The 19,586-nt window shown below is 33.8% G+C and overlaps 1 protein-coding gene across 1 annotated transcript in view; it reads right to left on the reverse strand.

Moving 5' to 3' along the window:
- Positions 1–1,398, reverse strand: part of LOC128230092 (oxysterol-binding protein-related protein 8-like) — a 118,632-nt gene extending 117,234 nt beyond the window's left edge. Inside the window, exons 1-2 of the mRNA XM_052942098.1 lie at positions 1,369–1,398; positions 1,109–1,178 (exon numbers count right to left, since the gene is read on the reverse strand). The gene's annotated coding sequence lies outside the window, so the exon portion shown is untranslated. The remainder of the gene's footprint in view (positions 1–1,108; positions 1,179–1,368) is intronic.
- Positions 1,399–19,586: the final 18,188 nt, after the last annotated feature.

A 19,586-nucleotide genomic window follows, 5' to 3' on the forward strand; every position in this document is an offset into this window, starting at 1 on the left:
AAACACTATTCAGTTGAGCGTTCTTCTACTCAGTGATCTCCCCTAACAAATGTTGGATAAATCTTTTTCTCCAATAATTGAGAAACATTATGATTTACTTATTGATATTTCCAAAAAGAAGGGAAATATTCTAAATCGAGCAAAGGTTTGAAGCACTAAATTTTTGTGTTAAGTTTGCTTTTAGTCACCTGGTGACCAATAAGAAATCCTACTCCCCGTAGTCACATACCACATTTTGGAACAGCTCCGATGTATGTGTTGTTTTCCAGTACATGTTATTTCCCTTCTGTCGGTTTTGTTTTAATGAATTGCCTTTTTATGATTTAAAGAAAATGGAGTAAGATGTTAATAAAAAATAGGAAATAAGTTATCATTTGATAGATGAAAGTTTTACACTACAGTGTCATTATTATTGTTATTACAATCAATCACATTTGACAACGTTTCTATTTTGCTTCTTTAATTAAAGGGACTTGCGCATGCTTTGGCACCAAAAAATGAGTTTTCCCGGAAATATATCTGAAAAAACTTATATTTAAATTATAAATTATTTTACTGTTTGAAACCGAAATATCAGAAAAATTTTAATACAATTAAAATATACAATAAATACCTGGTTGTGGGAGCGAACTCATGGTGGTCAATATTTTTTAGAAAACTGATACTTTATACAAACGCCCGATAGGACGCATTGTTCATAAGAGCTTATTTTAACCATTATCAATAAATTAGCTGCATCACGTGATAATGTCAATCAACCCATCCAACCATAAACTTTCGCTGAAACGTGTTTCTTACGCCTTTTCAAAATCGTGGCCTTCAAACATTTCTTATGAATTTCCACACTTTATTCCGTGTTTAAAAGTGCATTTTACAAACTATGAAATAGTCATTTTTTGTCTATAAAATGTATTCCATTTTATTCCTTTAACTATTATTATTATTATTTATTATTATTATTATTATTATTATTATTATTATTATTATTATTATTATTATTATTATTATTAATAAAATGAAACAAATGCTTGGAAAAGCAATAGTAAGTTACACGCTTTTGTTACTTATGGTGAAAACGCAATCGTTATCTTCTTGAAACATTCATTACCTGGTGTATTAACAATCCGATTCAAACTATTTTCCGACAGGGACCTTCTGCACGCGATCTCTACGGCAACCTTCAACAATAAACTTTAAATCCATTAAAATACATGTACACAAATTTATTACTTTTTATTGTCTTATTAAGTTCATAAGCAGCAATTGTGAAATTTCGACTCAGATGGTAAATAAACTACGTAAAACAATTAAAAAATCAGTAAAATGTTGGTTGCAACTAGAAAATCTTTGAATTTATTCTTTACGAACCGAGGAAGCCTCCAAGGCTGCTGACAAGTGTCTTAGGTTCGTTGCCATAGTGTCATGTGACCATCAAGGTTGTCGATACTTCTCGGCAATCGTCGATGAAAGATTCCGAGTTCATCCGAGTAGACATTGCTTTAGATACGCGCCATCGTCCTTACAGCCTAAATAGAAACAGAATCCTCATGAGAGAAAAACATAAACAAAATAAAGTTTTATAATTATGTTCAGATGTCTGCGTACGTGGAAATATATTTTTCTTCCTTTAAACCATCAATGTAATTGTTAACATTTATTATCAGGCTAGCCCGCCATGTATTTATTGACAGACTCATCAAAATATTATAAATCGGAACAGTAATGTAGAACAAAACAGAATAGAACAGAACATTTATTTACCAGAAGACCATAAACCCATGTGAACGATAGCATGCAAAATACATGGCCACAAACAATAGCAATGTTAAATGGCATATTAGCCATAATGCTTTTTACTTCTTGTTTTGGCCTTAAATATCTGAAAACGACTTAGTCCAACAAATATGGTTAAAGTTAACTTCATAGTGGTACATGGGCAACGTTTTTCGGTAAATTTGCACAGACAAGCAACTTTTAAATTGAAGACTTGTCAAAAAAGATCCTTCGTGCATATACGTACACACACGTTGTATTATGGATTATTATAGAATATAACAACAGGACCAAATTCAATAAAATGTATGTTCTAATTAAAAGAAGATATTAAAAATATATGCTGTCAAAGAGTATTCAACGTGCATCGTAATGTCAGTTGTTGATGTTGAGTTTATAAAGGTATGTCCGTGCCATATAATGGCTGCATTATGGCTTGACCCCATCACAACCACAAGTTTGACTTAAACACAATTTTGAGACCAAAAGGGGATTTTACTTTCACCGGTTTGAGGGATATTCGCAAAAGGAGTAATTTTGTACCCAAAATGCCGCGAAACCTGCGATGAATGACTTCTAAAGTGGTTCCACAGCTCTGACTATTGGATAAAGTTTCATTTCTCTAGTCTTGCGGTGACTTGTTAATTGCAATTTGATTCATCGGCTTGTCATGTTTGCGAAATGTTCTTAATGAAACTGACTTGGAGTTGTTGAGTGTAACTTAAGGTAGTCTGAGATGTTTTGAAGATATCATTTGGCACTGTATCCAAACCGGATTCAATATTTTAGCTCTATCTAGGAATAAATGACATAAGTTCATTTTAAAGACAAAACAATGGAACAATTGCTTCAATCAATAAATAGTCCCTCTGATGTAGTAGGGCGGCAATGAATATATTTGTCGAACCTTACTGATTGCCAGACTATTAAAGGGACTAGACACCAGATGGTTCCAAGATCGGCAAATACAATATTTTCTCAAACCAAGACAGGAATGGTCAATGCGAGCTAACATGAGGCCTATAATACACCACTTCACATGAGTAAGATAATATTGTGTCGCTGTCTTAAAAATAGTGCAAAATGGTTTCCCAGTTTATAGTGTGTGAATGTAGCATGGGAAAGTCATGGGATTAGTACACGTATATATATATATATATATATATACCGACGTTGTTTTTAGATAAACTATGATTTACGTAGACAAACCCAGTTAATTTTCAAATAGGAAAAATACGCAAAAGCTGCGAAAAATGCATGTGTCGTAAGCGATGTGATACATCAGTAACGAAGATTCAGTGCGTTGTACCAAATGATATCAATTTTATGTAAGTTTTTATTATCTCTTTTTTTCTTGCAGTTGTATCATCTGGTGTCTAGTCCCTTAAACATGGGACGGGAACGCTAATGTCTTCGTTTATCAGCGTTTAGTCGTATAATAACCATTTTATGTTAATAGTGGAAATGGTAAATGTCGAACTACTTAACCGTAATTCGGTCTTAGGGAATAAGGAAATGTAACGTACAATTGTAAACATAATCCAAAGTTGTATCAATGACACTGAAGTTTCATTTGAAACAGAACACAATACTTTTCCAACTTGAACACATTCAATACATCTGTAAATAAATGTTTTACTTCAACAGTCAAGCAGCTCATGCATTTCCAAGAACAAATAAACAAAATACGTTTCAAAGAGGTTAACATATTTAAACAAAACAAAACAACATACGTATTATTAAAGCCAATGAGATCGCCAATCAGCTTCCAATTAGTACCACGCTTAATTGTTACGAACTGCAGTTTCACAACCAAAGGGATTCGACCTTTAAATATGTCAGTTTTCTAATAGTTCCATTCACCATGGTGTGAAATGGTGATGCATGGTGATCCAATGAACTTTTGGTATCATTTGAAAATATTTTTTCTTGCTGATTGTCTGATTCTTCGATACATTACAGTATCCATATATTTCTTATTCTTATCGAAATGTGCCATACAAATTATTCTTTAATTGTGGCCTAATTTAGAGCTTCATTAAAAGGTTCAAGTACTCTTGGTCCTATAATGATGAAGATCAGAAATTACAAATTAACAGTAGGCTTGAAACCTTTTTTACCCGTCCAACATGAACACATCAACAGTCGTTCTCTATGCACCAACGTGCAATTTTTGATACAACTTGTTTTAAAGCTGCACTCTCACAGATATACCGTTTTTACAACTTTTTTTTTTATTTTTTTTTGTCTTGGAAAGAGCATTTTGTTGCCTTAATATATGCAAACAAATGATAAAAGATTGCTGACAAAAGATCAGATCGCAGATTTTCATATTTCTGTTCGAAAATTTATGTTTCATGGCTTAAACTGTTACTAACGGTTTAAGAAAAATGCATAAAACATCATGTTTTTGTTTTTAAAAATAAAAATCTGCGATTTAATTTTTTGTCAACAGTCTTACATAAATGGTGTCCATAAATTTTCGCAAAAATTGGTTCGTTCCAAGATAAAAAAAAATAAAAAAAAGTTATCAAAACGTTCAATCCGTGAGAGTGCAGCTTTAAAAGGTTTGGAAGAACGGTTTAAATTTATCATATTTTTGTTATACAACGTAAGTTGAATTTTAACCTAAGTTCATTGTAAGCCTATTAAGTGTCAGTAAATAGGAGTCCCCTCAGGGAATACAAAACAAAACCGTAGAAATGTTTACTTTTTTCTAATGCAAATTTACTTAAAACCATACCTAACATCCTACGAACAACTTATCTTAGCCGAAGTTAATTCGCAAACAATATTAAAAGAACACACCAAAAACGAACGTTAATATCCAACTTCACCCACAGCTTCTACCCAGCATCATATTATGAACCAGAATCAGGATCCAACTACAGGAACTAGAGGAGAGATCTAATTGTGTTTTATTCACAACCTTACGGTCTAAAGCATACGTTTATGTTCACACATAATATCATTATATATACAAACGGCACCGACCGAGTGTATAATTCCAACTCGTTAATTAACATAATGATAATACTTCTTAGATACATACATTTCGATATCAATGTAATCAAAACCGGCATTTTTCCAATCTGAAACTCTCAATATCTCACGGAATGTTGATATCAGAACTATATTGCTTTGCTCAGCATATATACAAATAAGAGCGAAACATATACAAATATTAAAGACCGAAATCGCACGTATATCAGCACTCGTATATATGTAGCTATTACAAACGATAGTGTGCCTATCTTGATTTGCCCATCGCTAGGTCGGACCAATACGGATGCTTTATCAAACACACCACATGCATCGGGCATTTTTTTCATGTGTTTTCAACACAATCAACAGTGTGTTTTCTTTTCTTTTTATTCACTGTTACCACTATTTCAACAACATGATAATGTCTTTAGTCAACACGATGATTCAAATTTATTTTTAGAAATGATAAATAACTAAATTTTAGAAACAATTTCTGAATCATTTCATGTATGTACAGTTCAGTATTTATATACAAAATATCTTTGATATGTATTTTTGTAAAGCACTAATATTTTAAAACTACACTTTTTCAAAGTTTCTGTCGATCTAGTCCGGATTTCTAGGCCTCTTTGACGTCACTTCCTGCCAGCAGTTGACCTTGGCTTTGGCGTTTGTTTTGCGCGCTTTGATTGGCCGCAGAAGCTCATTCAGTTCCAAGGTGTTGTCGTGTCTGAAATATACAATAGTTTAGTTTCAACTAAAATAATTATTTTAAAATAAACTGCTATATAACTCCTTGTGGTAATTAATTTATCTCACACCAACGTACCGTGATTTGATGAAGGTTGTGTCGAGGGCAATGCTATTTTACACACAAACGACTCTTTCACAAGCCTTCTATATTTTGTATTTGTTTTATGAGAAAATAATGCTAATTTGACCTTGACCTTCTATATTTTGTTTTTGTTTTATGAGAAAAGAATGCTAATTTGACATGTCCCTCATAATCATACACGAGCGCGAAACTCGATTTTATTATTCAACCAGAAGCGTCGTGTGACTTCGTTCAATAACAAGCATTTGTATAAGTGTATAAGTAAATAGCGTTGTAAATTATCTGTATTCTACTTATAGCACGACTAAGCTCCACCTATTTGCTACCGTTTCTATATGGGAGTTGTGGGAGATTTGTAAAGACGGTAAACAAGGGAAAACACTCTACCATTAATTTGAATAATCATCTTCAGATTATCACGATTGACACCTTCCGTTATCGGTGAATTGAAAGTGGCGGAGTATGTCGCACGAGGGTATACGGGACAAACCAAGATTTTGTTATTTTATACCTGAACGTTTTGTATCAAAGTGCGGATCAACCGTATCAGTGTGTGTATACCGTCATAAATGCTATGTCGGAAGGCAATATTTTGCTTTGAATGAAGACTTTAAATAAAGATAACTTCACTATTACTTAAACATTTTAAATGAAACAAAGCGCAGTCTACGCCGCTTACACAGCCCCGCATTCGATATTTACCAGAGTTTGATTGAGAGTTTAGTTTCTTAAAACTCTTCGACAAACCTTTTCGCAATACGGCCGCCTGACGGAGCACTGTCAAAACATTATTTTGAAAAACAGGTTTGTCGAAGTGTTTGATGAAACTAATCACCTTATCAAACTTTGGTTATAAAACGAAGGCGGGGCTCTTTAAGATGCATGGACTGCCCTTTGTTTTATTTAAAATGGTGTAGTTAAAGAAAAGTTATATTTGATACAAGTAATGAATTTAAGCAAAATGTTGCCTTCCGACGTAGCATACATGACGTAATTTATCACGTGGTATTAACACACTGAGTATGATGTATTCATCAGTGTATGAATAGGTCCTGCAATCACATCAAGATTCGTAATAAGATATGGTACAAGTAAAAATACACTCACTCAATGACCCATCTCTGGAATTGCGACAGTCCGTACATCCAAGTTGAATTTCCGGGAACCTTTCGGGCGACGCGTGTCTTGAACAACTGGCTGCACAGGAAGTTCTCCACGTAATATGCCAGGGTTTCTCGGCTCAGACCGTCAGTCACAGATGGCCAACGGATACCCTTTTCAGGATATGGCTGCATCTATGATAACATTAAAATAATGTTTGATTTTTTTATTTCAACCTGTAATAAAATGTAACATTTAAAAACAAAGAGGAAACATAAAAATGTATAAATTTTGTTTTAAAGCAGTTCAACGTGCTTACCTTTGCCTTTTTCAGAAGCTCCAACGTAGACAGGCCTCTCTTGGTCTTAGTCATGGTCCTGCTAAAATGTTCAACTTCCTTTTGCCCATCCTTCCTACAGCCTGTCTGAACAACCTCTGAGGCAGAACTCTTGGACTGTGCTTCACTCCTGAGTTTAATTAATCTCATTGCATTCTGTTCCCAAACACTTGCCCCCTTTGTGTTTTCTGAATCACACTGGTCTTTGTTTACTTCCGCTTCAACACCTTTTATGTTTTCTTTGACATTCACATCTTTTACTTTTATCTCGTGGACGTTTTTAGCATCTCCAGACATTTCTCCACGCATACTTGTACCCTCGGTGTTCATCATATCTTTGTCAAACGTCTGACGGAGCTCTCTGTCAACTTTTGTCTTGAGATGTGTAGTAAACGACTCTTTTTGAACTACTAAATCGTCAGAAGTTTCATCCAATATATCAGCTATAACGTCATCTAAGTTTTCAATCCTCTCTTCCACACCACTACAAACCTCTCTATCTGGCTTAGTGTTTACAGTGCGTGTTGTATCCTTTATAGTGATGGCTTTTTTTATAATACCTCTGTATGCTTTGTCGTGCACAGTACGCATTGTGACTTCGCTGTGAACTGTTTTCGTCTCATAACTCTCATCAAGAATGTCAGCAATGACCTCATCCAAGTTTGCCTTATTTTCATTAGCAATGGTACATTCATTTTTCTTAAATGCGTTGTATTGTGTAACATGTGGTGTCTCGTCACTTTTAACCCCTTTCGTGTCAGCGGTTTCTTTAAGTATATCAGCAATGACATCGTCTAATGCTTCTTCATTTGCATTTTTTGGTGCTACAATAAGAGTGTTTGGGTTTCGAGGTTCGACAAGCTCAGGACTTTTTTCTTCCAGAATGTCAGAACTGACATAATTAAGGGTTTCGTCTACAAATTGATAAAACTCTTCATCTGATTCGCTTTCTTCTGCAACATTTGGTACAGCTACATCTCGCAGTTTCTTTTCAGTTGGGATGTCAGCAATGTCATCGTCCAAGGTTTTCTTATTCCACCCGGTGCATTCTTCTTTGTCATTTGCTGTCTGTGAATAACATGTTGCATCTTCAGCGTAAACTTTCCTTGCTTGTGGATCTTCTTCAACCGTGGCATCTTTTCTCTCGAAGTATATTCTTAGCAGCTGTTCCTGCTCCTTGGTCAAACACACTGAATGAAACAAAATATATTTGAGTAAAATTAAGTTAGTTGAATGTTTTGTTTTATTAAAACGAAATATAGAAAACATTTTAAGATACGCGATACACCAATTATCAACACCATCGTCATTCTCCAACTCATTATTATCTTATTTTATAATTATTATGTTCGCATTGATTGACAATAAATTAAACAAAAAGATACCAATTTGTATTTTGGTCACTATAATGAACAAAAATAAAGAAACATACATAAAATAAGATCTATTTGTATATGCAGTACGAAGTCAAAACTTAGAGTTTTACTAAAAAATTATATTCTTTATAAAAATGAACAAAGGGCAATAACTCTTAGTTATAACATAGACAGAGGCATTGTTCTTGTGCACTGCACTTCTCAATAAGATATATGTATATGGTGTTATATATAAAACATTGTATAATTGCCTTGTCAGTCGATAATTGTTTCGAAAGGTACAATATTTGTATTATTTAGAAGTACATTATTGGTGTAATTTAGTTTTTTTTTATATGATTTTAACGCGCATATTTATATAAGGCCTGAAATTAATACAAATAAAGTAGCATGCGTACTGAATACGAAAGGGTTTATTTTCAGCGTATTGCGTGCCGACAATCAGACCCGAGTTCTGCCTTATAATAAGCCCTGATTCTCGATAGCCAAGGCGTGTTTGTGTGCGTGCGTGCGCGTGCGCGTGCGTGTGCGTGCGTGTGTGTGTGCGCGTGCGTGTGTGTGTGTGTGTTTCTTTGTGGGGGAGGGGGTGGGTCATCACATACATAATTTTATTTTCTTAGATGTTAGTTCATACATTTTGAACAATTTAAACACAACATTACCTGGTTTGAACCTTTGGATCGAGGAGGGTTGCTCAACATCCAGCGGGACACTTCGCCAACAGGAAATTGCAGCGAATTTCCTGCGCAGAAAATTCTTTACGCCCCGTCCGTTAATGTTTGGTTGACTAAAACTATTACCCATCTATTATAACCATTTGTGAGAAAAAACAATAAGATTTCTGTCGAGACAAAATATATTTGTCTGCTCAAACAAACGACGTTGTCTGTAGTGAAGCGTTGCTACGCATGAATTGTCGACGTCAAAATTGTATGATGACGTCACGTATGACTGAAGCTACTTTCTTTTGTATACAAACATCTAGTACGTCATGTTTGGCGGTTATGAATCAAACATCCATTATTGCTTATGTTACAGTAATTTATTTGCTTAATTTTAAATATGATAAGTTTATCCAGACGTGTGGTATTTAGCAAAATTTGAACCGCAGATAAACATCTTTTTTTAAGAGTATACGACGTTAAATTAATTTAATATAATTAAATTTGAATACTTGGCTGGTATTCAATATTAATAATATCTGTCATGTGTTATCGTTCCGGATAGAAAAATCCAACCCGAGGGTACCTGCGTTGCCAGGTAACGAGGCTTGCCGAGTTACCGGCTACGCAGCGTGCCCGGGGGTCGGATTTTTGCGATGATGTTTACTGACGTCATGACGCGCAGTAATTTGTATTCACTGCATACGTCAATAAGTTCCTTCGACATCACGTCTTTTAAAGGTTATTTTGTTTTGTTTTTTTGAAATTTATTTTTGTAAAGTTAATATTAATGGAACTCATCTATTAATTATGATTACATAAAGTGTATTATAAAAGAAATTGAAATTATTACGTCACAGCGCGTGACTTATCTGGCATGGGGGGATGGCAGATGGAGTTTTCCAGCACGGCTAAATTCACCGGAAATGCCTATCCGGCGGGCTAGAATAGTCTTTATTTGATCTTAGACCGATGTAGCTAATCGGATTACTTGTTTATAACAACTTACCAATAGAGTGAATGAAGTCAATGATGTATGACCACAAGATTATAAGCTGAATATTTAATCTGTACTTTAATTTAATAAGAATAGCTCCCAAAAATTAGTGAAGTTTTTTTTATAAGAAACAATTTTCTTACCTTTCTAGAAATCTCCTAACAAGGCAAATCCAGTTTAGTGTGCATTCGAACAGTGAATTATCCGTTTCCACCAGAACATTGCACTTAGCAATAGGATTCTGATTGGTTTCAAATTTAAGAGCCTCTTTTATTGATGACTCTCTGTTTTGCAAACATCATCAGCTACGAAATATTTTTGTGCAAAATTGATGAAAACTCAGCATTAACGACTGAAATCTCATCTCATTTTATGACAAGTATTCTTTTTCAGCCGTTCAATAATAATTTGCTATTGTGATAATTTTCAGAATATTTGCAGAAGCTTGTGCCAATATTGAGCCCAAGGAACTATCTATTATACCTAATTGCACAATCTCTGCAAATAATGAGTGAAATAAAACTTGAATATATATACATATTTTTATAATACACTTTTTCCGAATTACCGCACAATTTATTTTCTTAATGGAGAACAGCGATGAGGAATGTTTTTCTACAGCTAAGGCGTTCCAAATTTTATTTTGTTTTTTTCTGATTCTGGCTAAAAAAGTAAGAGGAAATGAAAATAAAGATACAACGTCCTCGTTTAGTTTTAAAAAGTGATCTGACGAACGCAATCATCCCTTTTATATATTATTTTTACATTTGGTAACGTTTTCTATCTGTTTTTTACTGTACCGGCGTGGGTTCGCTCCCGACTACAATATTATTTTTTTAAATTTAATTGTATATTTTTCTGCAATTTATAAAATACTAAAATAATTATAATAAAAGTTTTCAATTTATGTTCTGGTGATTACGGCTGGGTTAAGATGAACCTATAATTGGTCATGGAATATACTTATAATCATTTACGCTTGACATGCCTATCGTTATGATTGATTTGTTTCGAGCTTTACGGTGAAAAATCAAAGCGATCGGTACAAAAAAAACCAAAAACGACAGATGCTTTGCTTACAATTTCCGAAAAGCTGGTGCAGTTAACATCTATTTTGTGTGCCTTAAAATCGAGTCCGTTAGTTCCCCACTCGTAAAAGCTCAACAATATTGAACTTTTAGATGTTTTTGTCATCTAATGATGGCCCCATGGACTATTTAGAAATGGTATATGGGAAATATGGGAAACTGATTCTTTATTGTCACAAGGCCAGAACAGATTTGTCAAAACTGGCGTCATTATCATGAATTTTCTGGGAAAGAAAATCTTAATTTGTCCACTTGTAACATTGTAGGCACTCTACCACTGACTCTTCCAGGGGCGGAACAAGGATTCTACCTTTGATTTGCGTCCCTCCGTAAGAATCGAAATTATTAATTTGGTTTAAAGTGTTGGCAGGGCGTTTGTACGCCCCAAGAAAATTAGTACAATTTCTAGTCCGAAATGGTGCATTTTAGGCGTATTCTAATACTTTTTTCTCATACATAGAATGGAAAAGTAAACTTGGACGAGGAGAGTGGGGTGGTGGTTATGGATCATACACTAAGGACACACTTTCGCGTAACATCGTGCCAACAAGAGGAATAATATAGTGTTGAAATATATTGTTCCATTCGCTGTAAAATAAAATTTGAACTCAAACGTCAGTATCGATAAACAAACACATGACGTCAGCAAAACGCTTACGTCATGTAAAGGCCCGTAAGCTGGGGGAACTGAAGTCATCAAATATTTAATACATTTGGAAATCTTTAAACACATTTACAAGTACAAAACGTATAATCACTAGACATAAAATAAATTCTTAATGAATAAACAGAGAGTAGGCCAAACAGAAATAAAAACAACTTTAGAATGGTTTCCGGACTCGATTCCGGGACCTCCGTTTGCCAGGCGACTTCTTTACCACTGGCCCACTAAGGATAGATATGTATAAAAAAATCGTAAGAATTACATACTTAAGTATCTTATATCATTGAGCTAAAATAACTAGTTAAAGTTGATTCTGCAAAGAAAACTATGTTATACCATTATTATATATCCTCATATAAAAGTCTCGAAATTCTTTAAAGGGACTAGACACAAGATGGAACCAAAATCGGCAAATACAGTTTTTCCTCAATACTTACGTGAAAAACTACAGAAACAAGATAGGTAGCCAAAAGTTTAAACATAGACCCGGTTTAATGGCACTGGGTAAACGCCAAAGACATAGAACACAAACACAAAAAACAAGACTAGAATTGTCAATACGAGCTAGTATGTCATTATACATGATTAAATTAATATTTTGTCGCTGTCTAAGCTGAGTTTACTTGTTTAAAATAGCCCATAGTGGTTTCCCATTTTCAATGTGTATATCAACGTTACTAGTACAACTACAAAAACGGGACTATTTTTAATGACCTAAAATTTACGTGGTAGTCAACCCCAGTAATTGTTCCAATTGGAAAAACGTCGCAAAACACATTTGTAGTAAGCGATGTGATACATCAGTAATTAAGATTCAATGCGTTATAATCAACGATATCAATGTTATGTAAGTTTTTATATTCTTATTTTTTTCTTGCAATTGTATCACCCGGTGTCTAGTCCCTTTAAAATGAGAATACAACAAAAGGTATACCAAAATGAGTGGGCTGAGCTTCATCCTGCTATACGGTGTAGTTACACAATTCATGATAATAGCAAATGATCTCACTAAGTAAAGAGAAGTACAATATATAATTATTATACCTCACTTTTATCTACAATGGTGAAAACCCATTACCCGAAAAAGAGATATTTTGACTATCAGAAACAGTTTCAACCTTTTTGGCACGTGACCAAGCGAAAATTCACTGTCCCTAAACCTAAACCTAAATGGATAAGGGGGATTGGGGGCAGGGGATCTGATAGACGTATAGCTCGTAAAATTTGATGTTATAAAACTCACATACAAAGTGGCCGTTTTCTATTAGGTCTTACATAACTGTTTCCATGTATGTCAAAAACCTAAACATACCAGGGTCAGTAGATACTTAGGCTGCACTCTCTCAGATTGACAGTTTTAACCTTTTTTAAGTTTCACATAAATGCGTATAAATCAGTCCTATAAGATAACTCAAAACAGAACCGGTCTCAGTTGTTTGAAAAACTGCCGAAATTTTCATTTTCTTCAAGCGTCAGTAACGCGTTTAGCCATAAAACATTAATTATCGAACGTAAGTATGAAAACTGCGATCTGCTCTTTTGCCAGCAGTCTTATACCACTAGTTGTCAGACATTTATGCATAATTGGCTCATTCTAAGACAAAAAAAGTCAAACGATCAATCTATAAGAGTGCAGCTTTCAGTTAAATATTGTTGATTAAGAAGGCGCGGAGCGAGCGTAGCGAGCGAGCCGTTTTTTAACCAATAAGATTTTACGTAATATCTACTAACTGACTCTGAATGTAACCTATATTAATAAATGGCCAAGCTGCAATCAACATAAAACTGAAATTAGTTTGTACCCAAGTCATAAAAAGTAATTACTAAAAAGATGGGAAAAACTAAGGAAGTTTGATTCCACATTCTTCCGCATTGTTTTTTATGAGCGTCGAGAAGTAAACCTAGTACTTAATGATTGCCTTTCTGCAATTTCATGGGCTGTAAATGAAGTTTGTATTCTAATGGTTTTAAAACATGGAATCTATTTGGCATATCTTTATCGCTTTAAGGTTACATCTCTGTATAATACATTTATATATATGGTCCAGTTACTGGAATATACCAATCACGTGATACTTTTAATTTTAAAAAGATCACATACGAACACTTGTTTAAATACTTATTACAATGTAGCAAAAATGCAGAAAAAGTACGCTTATTACGATAACACAATATCACAACGAAACCATATGAAACGAGACGAATGTGCGGCCCCTAACGAAACCCCAATATCACAAGTGATTTCTCAATCTAAATCTTATTTTACCTTATAACAGCACAACACGTTTCTATATCTTGTATTGTTTCAATCTTTGTAAAAGTAGATTCTCCGATTATTTCAATTGGGAATTACGGAAAGTGATCAAATGTGGGTAACATATTACACCATTATGGGAAAAATACAGTAAACGGCGTTTTTACCTAGTATTTAGAATTAATGACTGACAGAGAACCAATGTGTGTAATATATTACACCACTATGGGAAAAATACAGTCAACGGCGTTTTACACCTAGTATTTAAGTATTTTATTCTGACATGAAACCAATGTGGGTGATATATTACACCACTATAGGAAGAATACAGTACATGGCGCTTTACACCTAGTATTTAAGTATTTAATACTGGCATTGAACCAATGTGGGTGATATATTACACCATTATGGGAAACATACAGTAAACGGCGTTTTACACCAAGTATTTAAGTATTTAATTCTGACATTGAACTAATGTGGGTGATATATTACACCACTTTGGGAAGAATACAGTAAACGGCGTTTAACAGCTAGTATTAAAATATTCAATACTGACATTGAACCAATGTGGGTGATATATTACACCACCATGGGAAGAATACATTACATGACGTTTTACACCTAATATTTAATACTGTCGTGGAACAAATGTGGGTGATATATTACACCACTATGGGAAGAATACAGTAAACGGCGTTTAACATCTAGTATGTAAATATCTATTACTAACAGGGAACCAATGTGATGATATATTACACCACTATGGGAAAAACAGTTAACGGCGTTTTACACCTAGTATTTAAGTATTTAATACTGACATGGATCCAATGTGGGTGATATATTACACCACTATAGGAAGAATACAGTAAATGGCGTTTTATAAATCTAATATTTAATACTGACGTGGAACCAATGCGGGTGATATATTACACCACTATGGGAAAAATGCAGTAAACGGCGTTTACACCGAGTATTTAAGTATCAATTACTGTCAGAGAACCAATGAATAGTGGTTTGTTTTATCCGACTAGTATATCGACTATTTTAACACGTTACAAATATAATAATATTACCATTTTAGCTGCACATATGATTGCAACTGAAGCTAAATTTGCCAACAACAAATACAAACCAACATAACAGTTCCCATCAAGCTGTGCTGAAAGAAATTTGAATAATAATCCAGCGGTAATGGAAATGTGTCTGCGATGCAGAGCTCATGCTTATGAATCCACAATGCGTGCACAATAATTAAAGGATGTTGATTCCACAGTAGACACAGTGTGCCAAAGCCGCATCTGTAAGGCAAACGAGTCATTGCTATTGTGGATTTTTTTATATAACAAGCTTAAATATTTGAGCACTGAACATTTTTTAAACAAATTGACTACAAAATAAAAATAAAACTGCATTGACATACCCATTCCAGTTCAGTCCAGAGAATACTTATAACCAACGACAATTTGTTTTGACGCGTCTCTATGTTTTGCAATTCCAAGTTATATGAGGATTTGTCATGAAATATTTCTTTGTTTATGCAATTTGTTTATGCAGTTCACACTTAGAATTGACACTTTGATGCAGCATTTAAATAGTGTTTCTCCAAGTTTCGTAAAATATTGAGTTTCTGTCGTTTCTTGTATCAACAGTGCAACATATGCATGCTCTTAAAAGAGAAAGGACAAAGAGTATAACTACATCATGCATGCTAATTGATCTCCTGGTAAAAGAGCGAGCAGATCTCGCTGCTGAATTATAATGTTTGGATGCAATAACTTCAAGCTCTCAATCAGCACATTGCGTTTACTTAAAATGTTTTATTTACGCCTTTTACTGCCTTATATAGTGGAAATGCATGGCAAGTCCAACATACAACTCCCCTTGTGATGTTGTTTAAAGGCATACGGGCCAAACCGAAACTAAAACTGAACAAACAAACAACAACATACGAAAACTGTTTAATGGCATACTTATCAAAAGCCAAACAAAACTAAATTAAACTAAAATGAAACTGTTAAACGGCACAATAATCAAACTTAACCCGAGCTAAGCCCAAACTAAACTAAACCTGAACAAAAAACTCATATGAAAACTGCTTAATGTCACACTCAAAAGCCAAACTAAAATAAATTAAAACTTAACTGAATCTATTGAAAGGAACACTTATCAAAAGGCATACTAAACCCAAGCTGAGCCTAAACTGAACTAAAACTGTTAAAGGCAAATAACCAAAATCCAAACTAAAACCTTACTGAATTAACACTAAACTAAATTAGATTAAAACTTTGTATGAGACCAAAATCTAAAAAGCCAAACACGAATTTACAAACAAGCTCCAGCGAAACAATTGATGCCTTAAGGGTATTATTTACATAATGTATGAACGAGCCTTATCCTATTATATTTAATTGTTGTTACTTTGAACGTCTGAAACAAAAATGACCATATGCGATGTAAAATACACAAAGAGTGGTTTTGGGAAAAGGTTCCGTTCATTTTCAAATATACGTTTGATCTTTCAAACACAATCAAATCCCCAGAGACATGAAAACCAGAAAAAATATTTGTGTGGAAATTTATCTTATAATGCGAGTTTCAAGGGGAGTTTCCTAGAACTAAACTAGGTAGAGAAAGTAACATATTATAACGTTTGAAAAATTCACCTGTTCATTTAGTTTTAATGTACATTTATTTTTTCATGAGTGCAAATACATGTTTTGCAACATGTTTTGGTGTACTAAAATGTTAAGCCTACTTTACTAAAGGTTATATTTTGGAGAATTATGGAAAATCAGATCGATTTATTTTCCGCAATTACGAATATTTTTGTGACAAAAATCGCCAGACAATTCAATCAACAATGAATTGTGGCTTCTAAATGATATCTTTTCAACCAAGAAAGATATTCAATAGATTATTGCAAAAAGGTCTTTAAGCATTCTGGCTACTAAAATGCAAATATATATTTTTAAATTGAAACAATCTCCACAAAATCATAATAAATTATCTTCTTGTAACATTATTGTATCACAATGCAAAATTGTTTTGAGTCAACATATCATACAATCTATCTGAACTTGTCACGAAGAAATAATGTACGCATTAATTATGTTGGCCAAACGTTTAACCTTAACAAGACATATGCACTTGAAGATGTTGTGTTATTGTCCTTTTAAACCCAATTATGCATCTTGGAGATTCCTTAATTATGCTGAAGTGGATAGCCAGTTGTTAAACATGTCTCTTGGAATACTTAGGTATATTCAACTATTCAATATAGACAAATATATCAGCATATGCATTTCAACACGTTTGTTTTTATACGTGTGTACTTTTTTAATAGTGTCAGAATAAACGATTCACATCCTAAAGTGAATGTAAAATGTTAGGATATTGGTTGCACCTAAATGGACGTTTCTAAAATAGAAATAGGCATGATTACGATATGTATTTATCATTAAGCAAAATAATCTCTGAATCCGGTGTTTTAAATCCCAACTCGTGTTTCTTTCAAGAAATGTTGGAAATTAATTATTTCTTTGACATTTAACTGGAATAGGATCATTTAAAAAATATTTATGATATTTTTGCAAATTAAATACAATAGTCTTTTTATGGCGTTAAAAGATGCATCTTAAAAACGGACAGCGGATGGTTGAGCAAACAACTAACTTTTAAGCTTTAAACATAATGCACAATTTCGCACATACACATATCCTTATGAAGACCTGGCAAGTATAGGTCGCACTGTAAGTATTTTAGATATAACTGCACACATACTACTTTGTTTCAAAGATATTTAACTGAAACTGCTTCATATGTTGGCAATCGCAAACAAATATCGGTAACAAAGTCTAAATTTACTCACATCATACATAAATCTTGATGAAGATGTTTTTAATCATCCGCTGGCAATCACATCACAATATATCGGTAATAAAGTCCACAATAATATATTTACACCCTCACAGCTTCCAATAAGTGTATTCCTTTTATAGCGAATGTTCACATGCTCTCGACAGTCGTATTGAATTAACCATAGCATAGGACCAGGCGTATTGTGTAAATATGTGGTATTTATATCGCGTGTTCTCGTATGTATTGCGAATGAGTGTATATGTCCCCATGCAGAACACCTCGCACATTTTCTATCGAAAACAACCTCGGATGTATATGTATGGTCAACAATCTTTACATTTTACTACCTTGCAACTAGATCGCGTAGTTATACAGTATCTATTTTGCAGCTAAACATTATGACAATAATCTTGAAAATCTTAGTTATTCATGCTACAATACACTTCACTTACAATCCATTTATACAAAGTAATACAAAATACACGTTTAAATACAACAATTAATAAATACAATTATTTAAAATGTTAAGATCCACTTCTAATGAGGTACCGGCATACATCCGATGGAAAATGGCCGCGATGTCTCGAGGGTCTTAAGTATTAATTTTAGCTATACACGAGAGGGAAACTAAAGCTGAATTGGCGACAACAAATGTAATAATTCACAATACCATTTGCCATAAAAGGAAAGAAAGCCATGACGACAGAAATTCGAATAACAAACCAGCGGGATTAGACTGCGAGTCTGCTGTGATAATGTCTGTGAATACATAACGCTTCTATGGTTATCAATGTTTATTCTAAACCGCAGTAGAGAATATGACGACAAGAGTGAAATTCTGTCAAAGCCACATCTTTAAGGCAAATGAGTCAAATTTATTTTAGCATTTTGCTTTCATAACACAAGCTTCAACGTGTTAATAGTGAACTATTTGAAACAAATTAAGTACAACATAAAATGTAGAGCTGCGCTGGCACACTTATCGCAATTCGTGAAGTCCCGACATCACTTGAGCATCGACAGTTGATTTTTAACTGGTGTAAAGAAACTTCCAAGTTATATGCCGATTTCTCATTTGAAATCTTTCCTTGTTTAATGCGATTTGTTAATGCATTTCATATACAAAAGGGACACGAGAATTAAAATACTGCTTCTCCAACCTAAGTGTCGTAAACGGGTGCTTTGTATGCGGTTTAATGCATTAATAGTAGTACAACTGCATCATTAAAAAGAAGGGATTTAAATAGGCAATAAGTATACAATAAATGCTAATTTGTATCTTGGTTGAGATATTGTGTGCAGACTTTATCACACTTTGGATACCTTTCGGTAAATTTGTTAACTAGACAAAGTGCAGATATTGGCTGCCTTAAAATTAATGCTATCATAACAAAGTCGCAATGCACTGTAAATTGCTTAAGTAGTGCCATTTATGTTGGCACCTTGAACCATTCCTAATCATTTAACGCTATTGTAACAAAATTAAAAGTGTATAAAATGCAAATGTAAATGTATTTTGAGTCAGACTTTATCAAAACCTTCCTGAACTTGTCCGAAAGAATGCATGAGAAAGAATGCATGAGAAAGAATGCATGAGAAAGAATGCATGAGAAAGAATGCATGAGAAAGAATGAAACTTCTAAATACATAGTACTT

Source organism: Mya arenaria, chromosome 4, assembly GCF_026914265.1.
Source record: "Mya arenaria isolate MELC-2E11 chromosome 4, ASM2691426v1".
NCBI lineage: Eukaryota > Metazoa > Mollusca > Bivalvia > Myida > Myidae > Mya > Mya arenaria.